General features: G+C 37.2%; 1 pseudogene; it reads left to right on the top strand.

The window, feature by feature from the left end:
* Positions 1–1460: 1460 nt before the first annotated feature.
* Positions 1461–16010, top strand: LOC100241386 (uncharacterized; annotated as a pseudogene).
* The last annotated feature ends 1012 nt before the right edge of the window (positions 16011–17022 follow it).

Here is a 17022-nt window from a genome sequence, read left to right as displayed (position 1 = left end):
GAATTTATTAATTTTATTTAAATAAGGAATAGATTAGTTAAATTATAGATAAATAGTAATAATTATTTATCTTATGTTATATTAGGAGAAGAGTAGATTTTTCCAGAATTATTTTTCTCCCAAGCTTTCAAGGTCTTTGCATAATTTGAGGTAAGGGAAGTTAATGCAATATTTATAAAATTTAAATTATTTTATATGTTATTTTGAATTGTGGAAAAGAAAATGATATTTTGTTACCATGCATGGATCAAATTGTTTTGCACTAAATATTATGTTGGAATATTTTGTTTTATTTATGACACAAAATATGGAGATATTATGTTGTGTAAATTTGAATACTTGAACAAAAACATCACTCTGGTTTATTTGACCCTTGTCAACGAGATATAATAGTTGACTATTCGGCCCTGTCAACAGGATATAATAGTTGACCTTTACATTTCATGGTAAGAATGTAATTGATTTGGACCCCAGCCTCTAGGGGTTTGGTTAGAGGTTACTAGTAGTAGTAGTGTTTGGTTCCGTCCACCAGGAACAACTTGAGGCTAGCCACCCATTTGAAAAGTCCCACCTAACTGGGCATTTGATATTTGATAACCAGAGTAATGAAAATTGAATGGATTTGATTGAATCTTATGTGAAAGTGTTTGAATTTGATATGAAAATGGTTGGTTGAATTTTGAATATATTGGTATTTTTGAAACTCTGATATTTGATGAGAAAAAAAAATGATATCTCCTATTTGAAATGAAAATATTTTTCCATGAACTGCATTAATATTCCTTACTGGGCTGTGAGCTCATTCCCAATTGTTGAAAACTTTTCAGGTACTCTTAGTTCGGGTGAGGAGTGATGGCTAGGATGAGGAATGGTCATCATTAGGATTTGACTTAGGATTTTATGTTGGATTTTGTTTAACTGTTAGTTATGTTCATTTGGACCCTTTGGTATTTGGAAGTTATTTGGATATTGATCCTTCAAATTTTATGTTAGATCAAAGTTGAGTTTTGGAGATTTTGAAATTTGTTCTAGTACTTGAATTGTTTAAGTTTGCAAATATTTGGATAATGGATTTTGGATAGTGGATGTTTTAGTTTTGAAATTGAATTTTGAGGATTTTAGATTTTGTTCCGCTACTCTGAATAGGTATTTGGTAATTAGTAACTTCCGATTACAAGATAATTGTTTGGGTCGGGTTACACTGTAAGCCTTCGGGTTTGAAGTGTGAAATGACCGTCACGCTCTTGGAGTGGGTCTTGGGGCGTGACAGAGTGGTATCAGAGCACTAGGTTTTGATCTTGATGGGAATTTGAATTGGTTTAGATTGGGGATAGATGAGTGACGCATTTGTTTAAGTTTTAGTTTCATTTAGTATAAATTCCAATTCTTTCTTTATTTGTAAATTTTCTAATTGGTTCTTTAGTGACTAAATTAGTTATGCCTTATTATTTTAGGACATCATGCCACCAAGAAGAGCAACTTCTTCACAAAATAGTCAGATTAATGATGATGTACCTCCAGTTGAGGGTTTGCCTCCCGTGAGTGCAAAAGGGATCTATAGGTATCTTGGGACACTAGCTGGTTTAGTTGAACGCCAAGCTCGAGCTGTTGGGACTAATGTTCAGGGACAGACTTCATCTTCTAGGGGTAACTCTTTTGATGACTTCAAGAAATTGGGTCCTCCTTACTTTTCTGGTGCTACAGATCCCACAGAGGCAGAGGCTTGGATCCTTAAGGTGGAGAAATTCTTTGGTGTCATAGATTGCTCTGAGGAGCAAAAAGCCTCTTATGCAGCTTTTATGTTAGATAAAGAGGCAGATCATTGGTGGCGTATGACTAGGAGACTTTTGGAGGATCAGGGACCCATAACATGGAGACAATTTAAGGAGGCTTTCTACAAGAAGTATTTCCCTGACAGTGTTAGGCGGCAGAAGGTGGGAGAGTTTATTCATTTGGAACGGGGAGATATGACTGTGGCTCAATATGAGGCCAAATTTACAGAGTTATCATGTTTTTCCCCACAGTTGATTGCTACAGAGGAGGAAAAGGCATTAAAGTTTCAGGATGGATTGAAGCCTTATTTGAAGAACAAGATATCTATTCTGAAGCTTGGTGTCTATTCAGAGGTTGTTGACAGAGCCCTTATAGCAGAGAAAGATAATGAGGAGCTTCATCAGTATAGGGAACAACAAAGGAAGTGAAATAGGAGTGATAGTGCTCATGGTAATCAAGCACAGCGAAGGTCTACATCAGGAAGAAATCAGAATAAAGGGAATGCAACGCATTATTTAGATGGGGCTTGTCCTACTTGTGGTAAGAAGCATGGGGGTAGGCCATGCTATAGAGAGACTGGAGCTTGCTTTGGTTGTGGGAAGCAAGGACATTTGATCAGAGATTGTCTAGAGAATAGGAAGTTCATCAATGGGAAGCCTAAAGAGGAAAATAAGGAGGATAAACAGAAACCCAAAGCCCAAGAACGGGTGTTTTCTTTGACTCATCGAGATGCTCAGGCCACTTCTGATGTGGTAACAGGTACTCTCCGAATCCACACCTTATTTGCTAGAGTCTTGATTGATCCTGGATCAACACACTCTTTTGTTTCAGTATCTTTTGCCAGTTTGTTGGGTTTGCCTGTTGCTAGCATGGACTTTGATTTGATTGTTACTACTCTTGTGGGAGATTCTGTTGTGGTCAGTAGAATGCTTAGAAATTGTATTGTGATGATTGGTTATAGGGAAATGCCAGTTGACTTAGTACTCCTTGATCTTTAGGATTTTGATGTGATTTTGGGGATGGATTGGTTAGCTTCCTACCATGCCTCTGTTGACTATTTTGAGAAAATGGTGACGTTTAGTATTCCTGGTCAGCCTAAGTTTAGCTTTGAAGGGAAGCATGTGGACAGACCACTGCGTATGATCTCAGCCTTGCGAGCTAGTAGCTTGCTCAAGAAGGGTTGCCAAGGATTTTTGGCTAGTGTGATGAGTAATGAAAGTGATTTGAAGTTGGAAAACATACCCATAGTAAGGGAGTATGTTGATGTCTTTCCAGAGGATTTGCCTGGCTTGCCACCAGAGAGAGAGGTGGAGTTTACCATCGATTTGGTACCAGGAACAGGTCCTATGTCTAAGGCCCCATACAAGATAGCACCTGTGGAGCTTAAGGAGTTGAAAGTTCAGCTTCAAGAGTTATTAGACAAGGGTTTTATCAGGCCTAGTGTTTCACCTTGGGGAGCTCCTGTTCTATTTGTAAAAAAGAAGGATGGCTCAAGGAGACTTTGCATTGACTATAGGGAGTTGAATAAGGTGACAGTGAAGAACAAGTATCCCCTTCCTCGGATTGATGATTTGTTTGATCAGCTATAAGGTGCTTGTGTGTTCTCTAAGATAGATCTTCAATCGGGTTATCACCAGTTGAGGGTTAGAGGGGAAGATGTACCCAAGACTGCTTTTCGAACTAGGTATGGGCACTATGAGTTTCTTGTTATGCCTTTTGGTTTGACTAATGCACCTGCTACTTTTATGGACTTGATGAATAGGGTATTCAAACCCTATTTAGATCAGTTTGTGGTGGTTTTTGTAGATGACATCTTGGTATACTCAAGAAGTAGAGAGGAGCATGAGGGCCATTTGAGTATTGTATTACAGACCCTCAGAGATAAGCAGTTGTATGCTAAACTGAAGAAGTGTGAGTTTTGGTTAGACCGAATTTCTTTCCTTGGGCATGTGGTAAGCAATGATGGCATCTCAGTTGACCCTGGAAAGGTAGATGTTGTAGCTAATTGGAGAAGACCTAGTACTGTGACTGAGATTCGAAGTTTCTTGGGACTTGCTGGTTACTATAGGCGGTTTATAGAAGGGTTCTCTAAGATTGCCCTACTTTTAACTAAGTTAACACAGAAAGGAGTTAAGTTTGAGTGGTCTGATGATTGTGAATGTAGCTTCCAAGAGTTGAAGAATAGATTAGTGTCAGCTCCTATTTTGACTATCCCTTCAGGTTCAGGAGGATTTGTGGTGTATAGTGATGCCTCTCATTAGGGTTTAGGTTGTGTTCTTATGCATCATGGGAGAGTTGTAGCTTATGCTTCTAGACAGTTGAAGCCTTATGAAAAGAACTACCCTACTCATGATTTGGAGTTAGCTGTTGTGATTTTTGCACTTAAAATTTGGAAACATTTTCTTTTTGGTGAAACTTGTGAGATATTCACAGATCATAAGAGTTTGAAGTATCTATTTTCCCAAAAGGAGTTGAACATGAGACAGAGAAGATGGATAGAACTACTTAAGGACTATGATTGTATTATTCAGTATCATCCTGGGAAGGCGAATGTTGTAGCTGATGCATTGAGTAGGAAGTCAGTTGGTTCTCTAGCAGCTATTAGAGGCTGTCAAAGGCAGTTTCTTGAAGAGTTGAGGAGTTTACAAGTCCACTTTTGAGTTATGGGCTTAGAAGCACTTGTAGCAAATTTCAGAGTACAACCAGACTTAGTTGGGAAAATTAAGACCCTACAAAAGAATGATTCCCAATTAGTGCAAGTTATGGAGGAAGTTAAGAGGGGCAGTAAGCCTGATTTTGTTTTGTCAGATGATGAGATTGATTACTACTCAAAAAGTGCTATTTGATAGCCTTTAATTAATCCTTTTTAACACTTTTGAGTAGTAGTTTAGACCTTTTAACTCAATTGGCATGTTAAGGATCCTTTAAAGCAATTTTGATCACTTTGTGTAAGTTTTGGTGTTTTTGTTAGTATTTTGATCACCAAAGCAAGTCAAGAATGAGGAGAGCTATGAGGAATCTTGGGCAAAGCTTAGAATTCAATTGCCAAGAGTGAATCCGGATTGCAAGGAGAAAAAGCAAAGAGAATCTGCTATGAAGCCTATTCTTGATGACAGTCGTAGCAGCCACTTTTGGAGCACTTTCTGAAGTCCAAATGATGCAAGCTATATACCATTTCAAAGCTCAGGAAGTCAACAATCCAATGCTTCAAACGGTGCGCAATTCGGAGTTGAAACGAAGAAGTTGCAGCCATTACAAGCCAGTCACTCTAAAGTGTTGCGGAATCAGCCTTTTGTTGCGAGAATTTCGCAGCACTTTTGTACAGTAAGGTGTTTCTCCTTCTGACGATGCACGAACCATGCCGCGAGAAGGGAGCTGGAAACTTCAAGATGGAAGCCAACTTTGCAGCCTAGTGAAGATAGCTCGGTCTTGCAAGATAATTTCGCAGCCCTCTTGGGTGTCTGCGAAATTTCGCAGGCCCCACTTTTCACCTGCGAAATGGCTCCTGAAGCCTCCCGAAGCTTGCTACCGACATTGGGAGATATTTTCCATTAGATTTTTGTTGTCTAAATCCCAAAATACTCCTTGTAAACCACCAATTACATGATTCCTTAGTTTTTAGGTTAGTAAAAAGACCAAATATCTTTGTAAGAATTAGTTTTATATTAGTTTGATATAAATACCTCTCGGGAGCCTGTTCTCGGGGAGGAGTTCCTTCTGTAAACATTTGGTAAGGAAGTAAAGGTCTTTTCTTTCTACTGCCTTACCTTCTCACTTTGTATTTTCATTATATTTCTAAGTTATGAATTCTCTGAGGAGTTTTCCCCAGAGAATGAGTAACTAAACCTCCAATTCCTTGGAGCTAAGGTTGCCGGGGAAGGTTCCAAGTGCAAAAATGCAAAGCTCTGTGGTTTTAGCTAGTAATGAAGAGGAAGTGAAATCCTTTAGTGATTTCAATGTTTTTAGTTAACTTAAAACACCTTGGAGTCACCTGGGCCAACACTTGGTAAGGCAAGTGATTTCCAACCGTGGAAATGCACTAGTTTACCCCTTGCGAGCCTCTGGTAGGTGACTTCAAGGTAGGATTTTCCGGAATTACCAACACTTGGTAAGCTTTTGGACTCCTAGGAGACATCCATTAGTTATCTCTTGCGAGTTTGTGAAGGGAAGTCCAAGGTTAAAGATCACCTTGAATGGTAAGTGCTCGTGAGAGGCATGAACCATTGCAAGGTGCATCAGTGAGAGAATTAAAGTGAAATCTAATTGAAGGAGTCTCTGTACATCACCGGTTAGAGACTTGACTCTAAGTTGAATCTCTAATGCGAGGAAATGAACCATCTGACCAGAGCTATGTCTTTTGCATGAGGAACCACCCCAGTGAACCTAAATCTCCAAGGAATGCTTTTCTTCCTAAATTATTCCAAACTTCTGTTAAGTTAGTTAGTTTAAATCTCAACCTTTACAAATCAAAGTTTGTGTTTTATTTCTTAAACTAACCGTGAAATGAAACAAAACCAATTCACTTGGAATTGGTATCCTTGATTGCTTGCAAATCATTCCTAGTGAACGATCCTTAGAGCCACTATACTATAGTAGCTTTGTATTTGCTACCCTAGTGTATGGTGTTATAGGTATAAATTTTGTTGATCACTTCCTCAATCAAGGAGCACCAGCTGAACACAAATCAGCTGAGACACCAATTGGGCATGAGTCAGAGATCTTGAGATTTGGGACTAGACTTTGTGTCCCAAATGATGAAGACTTAAGAAGGGAGCTTTTAGAGGAAGCTCATTGTTCCAAGTTTGCAATCCACCCAAGAGGGACAAAGATGTACAAGGATTTGAGGCAAAACTATTGGTGGTCAGGTATGAAGCATGATATTGCACAATTTGTGGCTCAGTGTTTAGTGTGTCAACAGGTGAAGGCTGAGCATCAGCGACCAGCAGGGTCTTTGCAGCCACTTGCTATTCCTGAGTGGAAGTGGGAGCATATTACCATGGATTTTGTGATAGGATTGCCAAGAACCTTAGGGAGTAATAATGCTATTTGAGTGGTTGTTGATCGGTTGACAAAGTCTGCTCACTTTTTGCCTATGAAAGTCAACTTTTCTTTAGATCGTTTAGCTTTTCTTTATGTGAAGGAGATTGTGAGAATGCATGGAGTACTAGTTTCTATAGTGTCTGATAGAGATCCTCGTTTCACTTCTAGATTCTGGCATAGTCTATAAAAAGCTTTGGGCACTAAGTTGAGTTTTAGTACTGCTTTCCATCCTCAAACTGATGGTCAATCAGAAAGGGTAATTCAGGTTTTAGAAGACTTGTTGAGAGCTTGTATTTTGGACTTGCAAGGTAATTGGGATGATCATTTACCTTTAGTAGAGTTTGCCTATAACAATAGTTTTCAAGCTAGCATTGGGATGTTACCTTTTGAGGCATTGTATGGTAGGAAATGTCGATCTCCTATCTGTTGGAATGATGTTGGAGAAAGGAAACTTTTGGGGCCTGAACTTGTGCAGTTGATTGTTGAAAAAGTTGCTTTGATTAAAGAAAGATTAAAAGCAGCTCAAAGTAGACATAAGAGTTATGCTAATCATCGTAGGCGAGATTTGGAGTTTGAGGTGGGTGATATGTGTTCTTGAAAGTTTCACCTATGAAGTCTGTGATGAGATTTGGGAGAAAAGAAAAACTTAGTCCTCGTTTTGTGGGTTCGTTTGAAATATTAGAAAGAGTAGGCACTTTGGCATATAAAGTAGCCTTGCCCCCAAGTCTATCTAAGATTCATAATGTTTTCCATGTTTCAACCTTGAGGAAGTATATTTATAATCCATCTCATGTTGTGGAGTTGGAGCCTATTCAAATTTCGGAGGACTTGACCTATGAAGAGGTACCCGTTCAAATTGTGGATGTGATGGATAAGGTACTGCGACATGTTGTTGTCAAGTTGGTAAAGGTCCAGTGGAGCAATCATAGTATCCGAGAGGCCACTTGGGAGTTAGAAGAAGAGATGAGAGAAAAACATCCTCAATTATTTCAAGACTCAAGTATGTCAAGTTTAGAAGACTAAACTTTTGTTAAGAAGGGGAGGATGTAACGCCCAAGTATTTTTTTAAGGGTAATTTAGGAAATTACTAATAATAATTCAATTAGTTAATTAATTAATTTAATAAAGTGGAAGAGGGGTAAAAGTGTAATTTACAAATAAATACCCTAGGTATAAATTAGAAATTCTATTTCTTCTTGTTCTTTTCTGAATAGAGTTCCTGTTCGCATGAATTTCAGAGAACATAGGTTGGAGTCAGATTTCAAGGTTGAAGAACAGATCTCTATACGTAAGATTTTAACCCCTAGTTTAATATTTTAGATTCATTGATTAATTTCAAACACATTAGATATCTTTTGGAAAACCCAAATCTAGATTAGGGTTAGTTTTTATTTTTTTTTTATTTTTTTTTTTTAATTCGTTCTAATATCAATAGTAAAAATAATAATAATAATAATAAAAATTTAAAAAAAATTTAAGATTTTGATTTATTGTTGGTATTTGGGAGATCTTAAGTTTTATTAGATGAAAAAAAAAAAAGGTTCCTTGGAAGGTTTCAATTTTATATTAGGGTTAATTTTATTAAAAAAAGAAAAGGGGCGTGTGCCAAATGGAAGGAAGCCTTATATATATATATATATATATATATAATGAATCATGATGATGGCAATGGAAAAAAAAAAAAAAACTTGCTTTTTGGTTTGGTGTACCCAAGACAACTAGGTAATGGTTGAGTGGCTTTTGAATTGGTTAATTAAAATAATAATATTTAGTTTTAGATTAATAATTAAGATAATAGTAATAATAGTCTTTTTTTTTTTTGTAATAAATAGAATGAGAGATTTAGCAATATATATATAGAATTTTATAATGAAATAAAATTGTAATTTAATTAAATTAGTACTGTGTTATTAGAAACAAATTGAGAATTTATTAATTTTATTTAAATAAGGAATAGATTAGTTAAATTATAGATAAATAGTAATAATTATTTCTCTTATGTTATATTAGGAGAAGAATAGATTTTTCCTGAATTATTTTTCTCCCAAGCTTTCAAGGTCTTTGCATAATTTGAGGTAAGGGAAGTTAATGCAATATTTATAAAATTTAAATTATTTTATATGTTATTTTGAATTGTGGAAAAGAAAATGATATTTTGTTACCATGCATGGATCAAATTGTTTTGCACTAAATATTATGTTGGAATATTTTGTTTTATTTATGACACAAAATATGAAGATATTATGTTGTGTAAATTTGAATACTTGAACAAAAACATCACTCTGGTTTATTTGACCCTTGTCAACGAGATATAATAGTTGACTATTCGGCCCTGTCAACGGGATATAATAGTTGACCTTTACATTTCATGGTAAGAATGTAATTGATTTGGACCCCAACCTCTAGGGGTTTGGTTAGAGGTTACTAGTAGTAATAGTATTTGGTTCCGTCCACCAAGAACAATTTGAGGCTAGCCACCCATTTGAAAAGTCCCACCTAACTGGGCATTTGATATTTGATAACTAGAGTAATGAAAATTGAATGGATTTGATTGAATCTTATGTGAAAGTGTTTGAATTTGATATGAAAATGGTTGGTTGAATTTTGAATATATTGGTATTTTTGAAACTCTGATATTTGATGAGAAAAAAAAAATGATATCTCCTATTTGAAATGAAAATATTTGATCCATGAACTGCATTAATATTCCTTATTGGGTTGTGAGCTCATTCCCAATTGTTGAAAAATTTTCAGGTACTCTTAGTTCGGGTGAGGAATGATGGCTAAGCTGAGGAATGGTCATCATTAGGATTTGACTTAGGATTTTATGTTGGATTTTGTTTAACTGTTTGTTATGTTCATTTGGACCCTTTGGTATTTGGAAGTTATTTGGATATTGATCCTTCAAATTTTATGTTAGACCAAAGGTGAGATTTGGAGATTTTGAAATTTGTTCTAGTACTTGAATTGTTTAAGTTTGCAAATATTTGGACAATGGATTTTGGATAGTGGATGTTTTAGTTTTGAAATTGAATTTTGAGGATTTTAGATTTTGTTCCGCTACTCTGAACAGGTATTTGGTAATTGGTAACTTCCGATTACAAGATAATTGTTTGGGTCAGGTTACACTGTAAGCCTTCGGGTTTGAAGTGTGAAATGACCGTCATGCCCTTGGAGTGGGTCTTGAGGCGTGACACTTACCGATTCATCATTCAAGGTATAGAACTGTTCTATCATTGATCCAAGGAATTAACATGTCTACTCAAGTCTCAGCATCTTCTCTAGCCCAGATTCCCAAACCCAAAAATCGTCCTGGCAAACTTTCACCCCAACATTTGGGGTGACCAATTTATCACCTGCACTCCTGAAGACTATGCATCAATTATAAATTTGACAGTTATTTTTCTTAATATGTTGGATGATAAAATTTGTTGGTCAAGGTTACACGTGCTTGCAAAGAGGAGCAGATTGAGGATCTGAAAAAGGAAGTGAAAAGGGAATTAACGGTTGTTGTTGTTGCTAACCCTTCCCAATTGCTGAACTTCATTGATGCATACCACTTTGAGCAAGAGATAGAAGAAGCATTACAACAAATTTGTAATAGTTTTCATGATTGCAATGATATGGATGGTGATCTCTACAATATTGCTCTTGGATTTCGACTACTAAGGCAACAAGGGTACAGTATTTCATGTTGTAAGAGACTAAGAAAAAATTGTTATGTTAAACCTTCTTATCATTCAAAATCTTATGTTCAAGTGGTGATGTTTATGTAGGTATATTGAACAAGTTTACGGATGAATGAGGTAGATTCAAGGAAGCTTTGATCAACGATGTAAGAGGCATGCTAGGCTTGTATGAAGCTGCACATCTGAGGGTTCATGGTGAGGACATACTTGCAGAAGCACTTACTTTCACCACCACTCACCTCGAGGCCATGGTAGAAAGTTTAGGATATCCTCTTGCAGAACAAGTTGCCCATGCCCTGAACCGACCATTAGAAAAGGTTTGGAGAGGTTAGAGGCAAGATGGTATTTATCTGTCTACCAAGTGTTGGTTTAAGGGTATGGAAACAAAGGACTAACTCAAAAGACACAAACAAAAAACATAATGAATAGTAAGAAAAACTTATTAGTTGAGGCGTGACAAACACTGTTCTTGAAATAGATCCACCCTCTTCGAAAACGAACTGAATGCACTAAGGTGCCAGTGGTCTACCTCCAGGATTCAATAGCCAGATCTTGCCTTGGGTGCACTCTATAAGTGAGACATGTACAACTTGGTTTTGAAAAAATTCCTCCAAAAAGATGTATGAAAGACTCTCTGAAAAATTGGTATTCAAAGAGTAAAAGGTGACCTGCTTTTATAGGTCACCAACACAGTCCTAATGGGACTCTACTTGTAATCAGAGGACTCAAAGTGGAATGAGATTCTACTTATAAGTGAAACAGGACTCTATTAGCACAATCCCAATGGGATTCTTCCCAAAGGTAAAAGACTAAGTCAAATGGAATAAAAATTAAATAAAAAAAATTGAATTTTGTAAAAATTAGTCAAATTCGCTAAAACACTTTTTCACATTTACACTCTTCCTACACCAAGATGAAGCTTTCCATGATAAAACTTTACCAGAGCTAGCCAAATTAGATTTCAATCTAGTGCAGTCACTGCACAAGGAAGAGCTAAGCAATCTTGTAAGGTTGGTTTTTAAATCACCCCACATGTACTTGGCCATTCTTATCACTTTCTTGTATACTGATCATATTAATGTCTTTTAGGTGGTGGAAAGAATTAGACTTTGTTACAAAGTTATCTTTTGCATGAGACAGATTGGTTGAATGCTACTTTTGTATACATGGGGTATATTTTGAGCCTCAATACTTACGAGCTAAACGAATTCTAACCAAAGTAATTGCTATGACATCCATTCTAGATGATATCTATGATGCATATGGCACACCTGGTGAACTCAAGCTCTTCACAGAAGCCATTGAGAGGTTTGCTACTTGCACATTACCAACCTTGATTGTGTATAATATATGTATTTATATATACCTAAATCAAGGGTCATTATTTTATTTTCAGGTGGGATATTAACAGCATAGATCAACTTCCAGAATACATGAAACCCTGCTATGTGGCACTCTTTGATGTGTACAAAGAAATCGAGGAAGAGATGGAGAAAGAAGGAAACCAATATAGGGTGCACTATGCCAAAGAAGTAGTAGGACATCTTTAACTCTGGATTCCCACCTTTTGCATTGATGATATTTTATATGGTCTCATATATACATAGATATAACTTGGGTGAATGTCCATTAGATGAAGAATCAAGTTCGAGGTTACATGAAGAACACGTACCAACACTTGAAGAGTACATGTGTGTTGCACTAGTAAGCTTTGGATACTACATGCTTGCAACCACATCCTTGGTGGGAATGGGAGAAATAGTAACAAAGGAGGCCTTTGATTGGGTGACCAGCGATCCTAAGATTATGCCATCTTCAAATTTCATTGCGAGGCTCATGGATGACATCACATCACATAAGGTATGCAGAATATGTTATTCAAGTGGGGAGAATATAACACACCGGTTTTTTTTTTTCTCAACTTTTGCATTATACATGCAGTTTGAGCAAAAGAGAAGGCATGTGGCCTCAGCCATTGAATGTTACATGAAGTAATATGGTGTCTCTGAGGAACAAGTATACAGCGAGCTTCAAAATCAAATTGAGAATGCATGGTTGGATGTCAACCAGGAATGCCTCAAACCTACTACTATTCCAATGCCTCTCCTTGCTCCTATTCTAAATCTTACACGAGTCTCGGATGTCATTTACAAAGAGCAAGATGCGTACACACATGTTGGGAAAGTGATGAAGAATAACATTGCGTACACACATGTAGTTGATTATCGTCCCCTATGTATTGCCTTGTGGAAGAAGTAATATCTAATAAATCATTATAATAAGGTGAGGGAACAATACGTAATAAATCATTGTAATATGGAAAGGGGGACACATCATATGTAGCACCTAGTTTCTCTGGGTTCATAGTGTTTTACTTTTGAATATTCCCTGAATATTTAAATAAGAATATGTATTACTTAAATCACCTGAATATATTATTTATTATATTATATTCTTTAATACATATGTATTATTGTGATTCAACTTGAGGAGTATTGATACTGAGTCTTAAAATACATATGTATGTAGAATATATGTCTACAAAAAATCCGGATCTCCTTGTTAATGTGTAATGGTGTTTTGGAGTACTACAATACTCACCAAATAACTTCTTTACACTTTATAATGGACACTGACTGGTGAGTTTATAGTTAATTAAAGATTTCACTCGATAGCAAATTATTATTATTATTATTATTATTGTTATTGTTGTTGCTAGCGTTATTATTATTTAATTCATTATTATGAAAATTATTATTATTATTACTATTTAATTATTATTATTATTAGCTATTAATTTTAGTTTTTTCTTTTTCATCTTTTCTTTTTTGTTGTTTGTTATATACTTCATAAAATTATAAGTTATGGTCTTTTATTAGGTTGAAATTGGAAGTTCAAGTTCATTAAAGTATGACACAGTTAACTTAGGTTCACTAATTTTGTAAAAAATTTGATGCATTTATAGGATAATTAAATAATTCAACAAACTTATCATTTTACTAATTAAGGTTTTTTATTTTATTTTATTTTTTAAAAAACTTTTTTACATGTAAGAATACAGAAATTATGGTTCAATGTGAAACTTTGGAATTGCATGAATATGAAAGTGAAATTTGTTGGTGTCGTTCCCAACTAGAGTTAGGTTCATCCAACTTCACTGGAGTCAGGTGGACTGCTTCCTTTCTCCAACTCGTGAACTTAGCCGATACTAAGTTATGTGATAACACCCAATTTTTCCGTTCGTGCTTCTTGAGAAGTCCGTCCAGTTGTATTGGAATCAGACAGACTTCTTCCATGCACAAAAGGATGTCCAGACAGGTGATTCGAGCACGTCCCTCCTAAACTTAAGTCAGTTAAGGATAGTTCTAACTTATTTTTGTGGCAGAAAATGAGTTTATGTGCATGCCTACCTTGTTCATGCTTTTTGAGGGGTTTATATAGAGTTGATGATACTGTCCCTATAGTGCTGACTATACACTCTAGTCTTTCTTGTAATGATGATTGCCCTTAGGGCGGTTGATTGGTGCCATCTATTGACGTGCCAAAATCTCGGACCAGCAACCGATTGTCCATTTAGCTTGCCAATGTCTGGGATTGTGTGTAACAATTAATTGACATTGACTTTTGGGTGTAAATGGAGTCCTGTCCACTGCTTAGATGTCAGGCGTCTAATCCACTGCTCAAATGTCCTGTGTCTGGGCCAACGCTCAGACATCAAGCATAGTTGATCATGCATGCCAGAAATCCTGAGGACTTGATTAGACTGATTTTTTCGTCTGAGAGTCCAACGAGCCTAGCCTATCGATTCCGTTCAACCTTGTGGAAGAAGAGAAACCTCTCACTTCTTGTGTCAGACATAACTTATCTTGGTCCAAACGAATTGATCCCAGACGGGTTATAAGTTTGTTCTGGTCGGCCAAGGGGTCTTAAGCTTGAAAATGACACGTGAAGGGAAACCCCCCACAATGCCCTTTTAATCTGTCTACTTCTATTCAGATGAAGAGGAGATGTTTTTGGAGCGTCCAGTTAGTTTCCTATCTGAACAGGAATTCTGGGATCGTTTCCATATTCCAGAGAATATCCCTATTCTTCTAATAGACGACGAGGCGTTATCCTCCGTTGACCTGCCCAACAACATGATGTATTTTACTAAGGAACAATTCGTTGCAGGGCTCCGTCTACCTATCCCCTCTCTCTTCAAGCAGTTTCTTCATTTTATGTAAATCCCTTCAGCTTTTCTTCATCCGAATTTTGTCCGGGTATTGATGGGATGTAGTGTTCTAGACATGCTCTTTCAGTTGAATCTCTCATTGTTGGAAGTTTTGCTTGTTTACATTGTCAAAATGAGCTGGAAAGAAAGGTTTAGCTTTTCTTCCCATATTCCTTACTTGCAGCCAGTGACTGGTCTTTTAGATTCATGCAAAGGCTAGGTAAAGGGGCATGTCCTAGTCTCTGGTCCTTGGAGTGGTTCGTCTGAGGAACCAGATGGAGTCTTTTATCCACAACATTCATTGGAGATTCCGAGTAGGATACGCTTCCATCACTTTCTCTATATTTTGCAATTATTTCTTCCTCGCTGTCAATTTATTGTTGATCTTTTTGTTTGTGTGATATAGGCAAGGAGAGGTGGGGACGCCTTGTAGAGTGGGTAGACAAGGCTTCTTTCACCTATTTAACAAGTTGTTCGAAATAGACGCGTTCAAATGGGCCCCTAAAGTTCTTTTGTAAGATAATAAGTTGCTAACGCTAATTGATAATCCAAAGTCGTTCATCATCCCCGTATTTCCTCGTCTGGCTCCCCCGTCTTTGGTGCCTGGTGAACATTTCGTGCTAAAGGATTTGCCATTCTATGAGGTTGCTCGTCTGGCATATTATAAGGCATGTTAGGCCCGTTTAGAGGAGTGAGAGAAAAAACATCAGGAAGGGACATTGAGGCAAGCTCTAACTGCTAGTCTTCTATCCTCCAGTTTTGTTGTCCATCCTCTCACTAAAAAGAGGACGAAACCTACTGCTTCGCCTATCTGGAAGGTAAGGACTCTGCCTCCTTCATCTTTATCTTCTCCATCAACTTCATCATCTTCGTCATCTCCATCTTCTAGTGGCAAGCCAAAATCATGGGTTGTCCAGGTAGTGTCCCTTATTATTTGCGAGGAGGAAAAAGAAGAGGATATGGCTTCAAACTTGAGGGTCGGATTTCGTGAGAGACAGCGCAAGTGCTTGTCCAAATCCATTGTTGTCAATCCTACCCCCTCTAAGAAAGCTTGTTCAAAACCTACTTCAGCTCTTGCGCTCGTGTCGGTTCCTCTAACTACTGCTACAGTCTTCACCCTTAAGCTAGATGAGAAACTTCCTTCTGTTGATGAACATGTTTATCATGAGACGAGGATACCCTTCATCAGCACGAACAACTTCAACAAAGAATCGTTCGAATACATGACTTTTTTTTCTCTTTGTTCGAAGTCAACCTATGTCCCCAATCGGGAGGAGGTATCTGAGCTTTTGAAGTGAATCCCTGTCTTCACCGAAAGAGAGTCCCTGGTACAAAACATAGGGTACTCTTTCCAGCTACTTAGCAAATCCCAATCGAGATAGACAACGATCCTAGTCGATCTTTCATGACCTGGCTTTTGTATGACACTCCGAATATCGCCATTTCTCGCATTATTCCCATGCAAGACTATAAGGCTTTTGAAATGACAAATATGGTAAGTCACCTACCCTTTTCTTCTCATTTTTCCTTAGCCTCTTGTTTCACAACGATTTCTTTATTGCATCTTCAGGTGATAGTCGAAGTTTGAAACCTCATGCGGCAACACACTCCTTTTTTCTACCGATTGGAAACAATCGAGACCATGAGGCCATACTTTGCCCATAATATGGATGGGAATGAGGATCTTCTTGCCAGCTTGGAGACAATAAAGAGTGAAGCTGCTGTTGCCCAAAAGCTTGTTAAAGAAGAAATCGGTCTATTGAGGAAGGCCGAGGAAGAGAAGGAGACAGTTCAAACTGAAGCTTGCCAACTAGTTGAAAAGAAGGAAACCATGGTGGTTGACAAAAAAAAAGGCTGAAGAAGAGGCTGCCTAGCTGAGGCAGGAGCTACAGGATCTCCGAGCAGGGTTTGCCTCTCAGAAAGAAGACTTGGAGGTTCACTACCAAAAGCAAGTGGATGACATGTTCTTGTACGACTATCGTTGTTGTATGAAGAAGCATGGCATCATCCATGATGCTCTGAGTTTTCCTTTGGATGACGATGATGAGTTTTTAGGCGACCCTGCCCAGGGAGGAGGAGATGTTTTCGGAGACGATCCTTATGGCGAGTAGGCTTGATCTCTTTGTTTGTATTTATTTATTATGGTTGGACGTGGCCTAGACTGCTATATCTATAAAGACAATGGATGCTTTATTTTTTCAAATATATTTACTTTATCCGTTTGTCTCTCATACATTGTTTTCATAAGCAAACTTTATTGAAAGTAATACTTTAAATTGGATACATTCTAAGAGCAGAGCAGGGGTACGT

Source organism: Vitis vinifera, chromosome 18 (assembly GCF_030704535.1).
Source record: "Vitis vinifera cultivar Pinot Noir 40024 chromosome 18, ASM3070453v1".
NCBI classification, from domain to species: domain Eukaryota; kingdom Viridiplantae; phylum Streptophyta; class Magnoliopsida; order Vitales; family Vitaceae; genus Vitis; species Vitis vinifera.
This window is presented reverse-complemented; position numbering and strand designations above follow the sequence as displayed.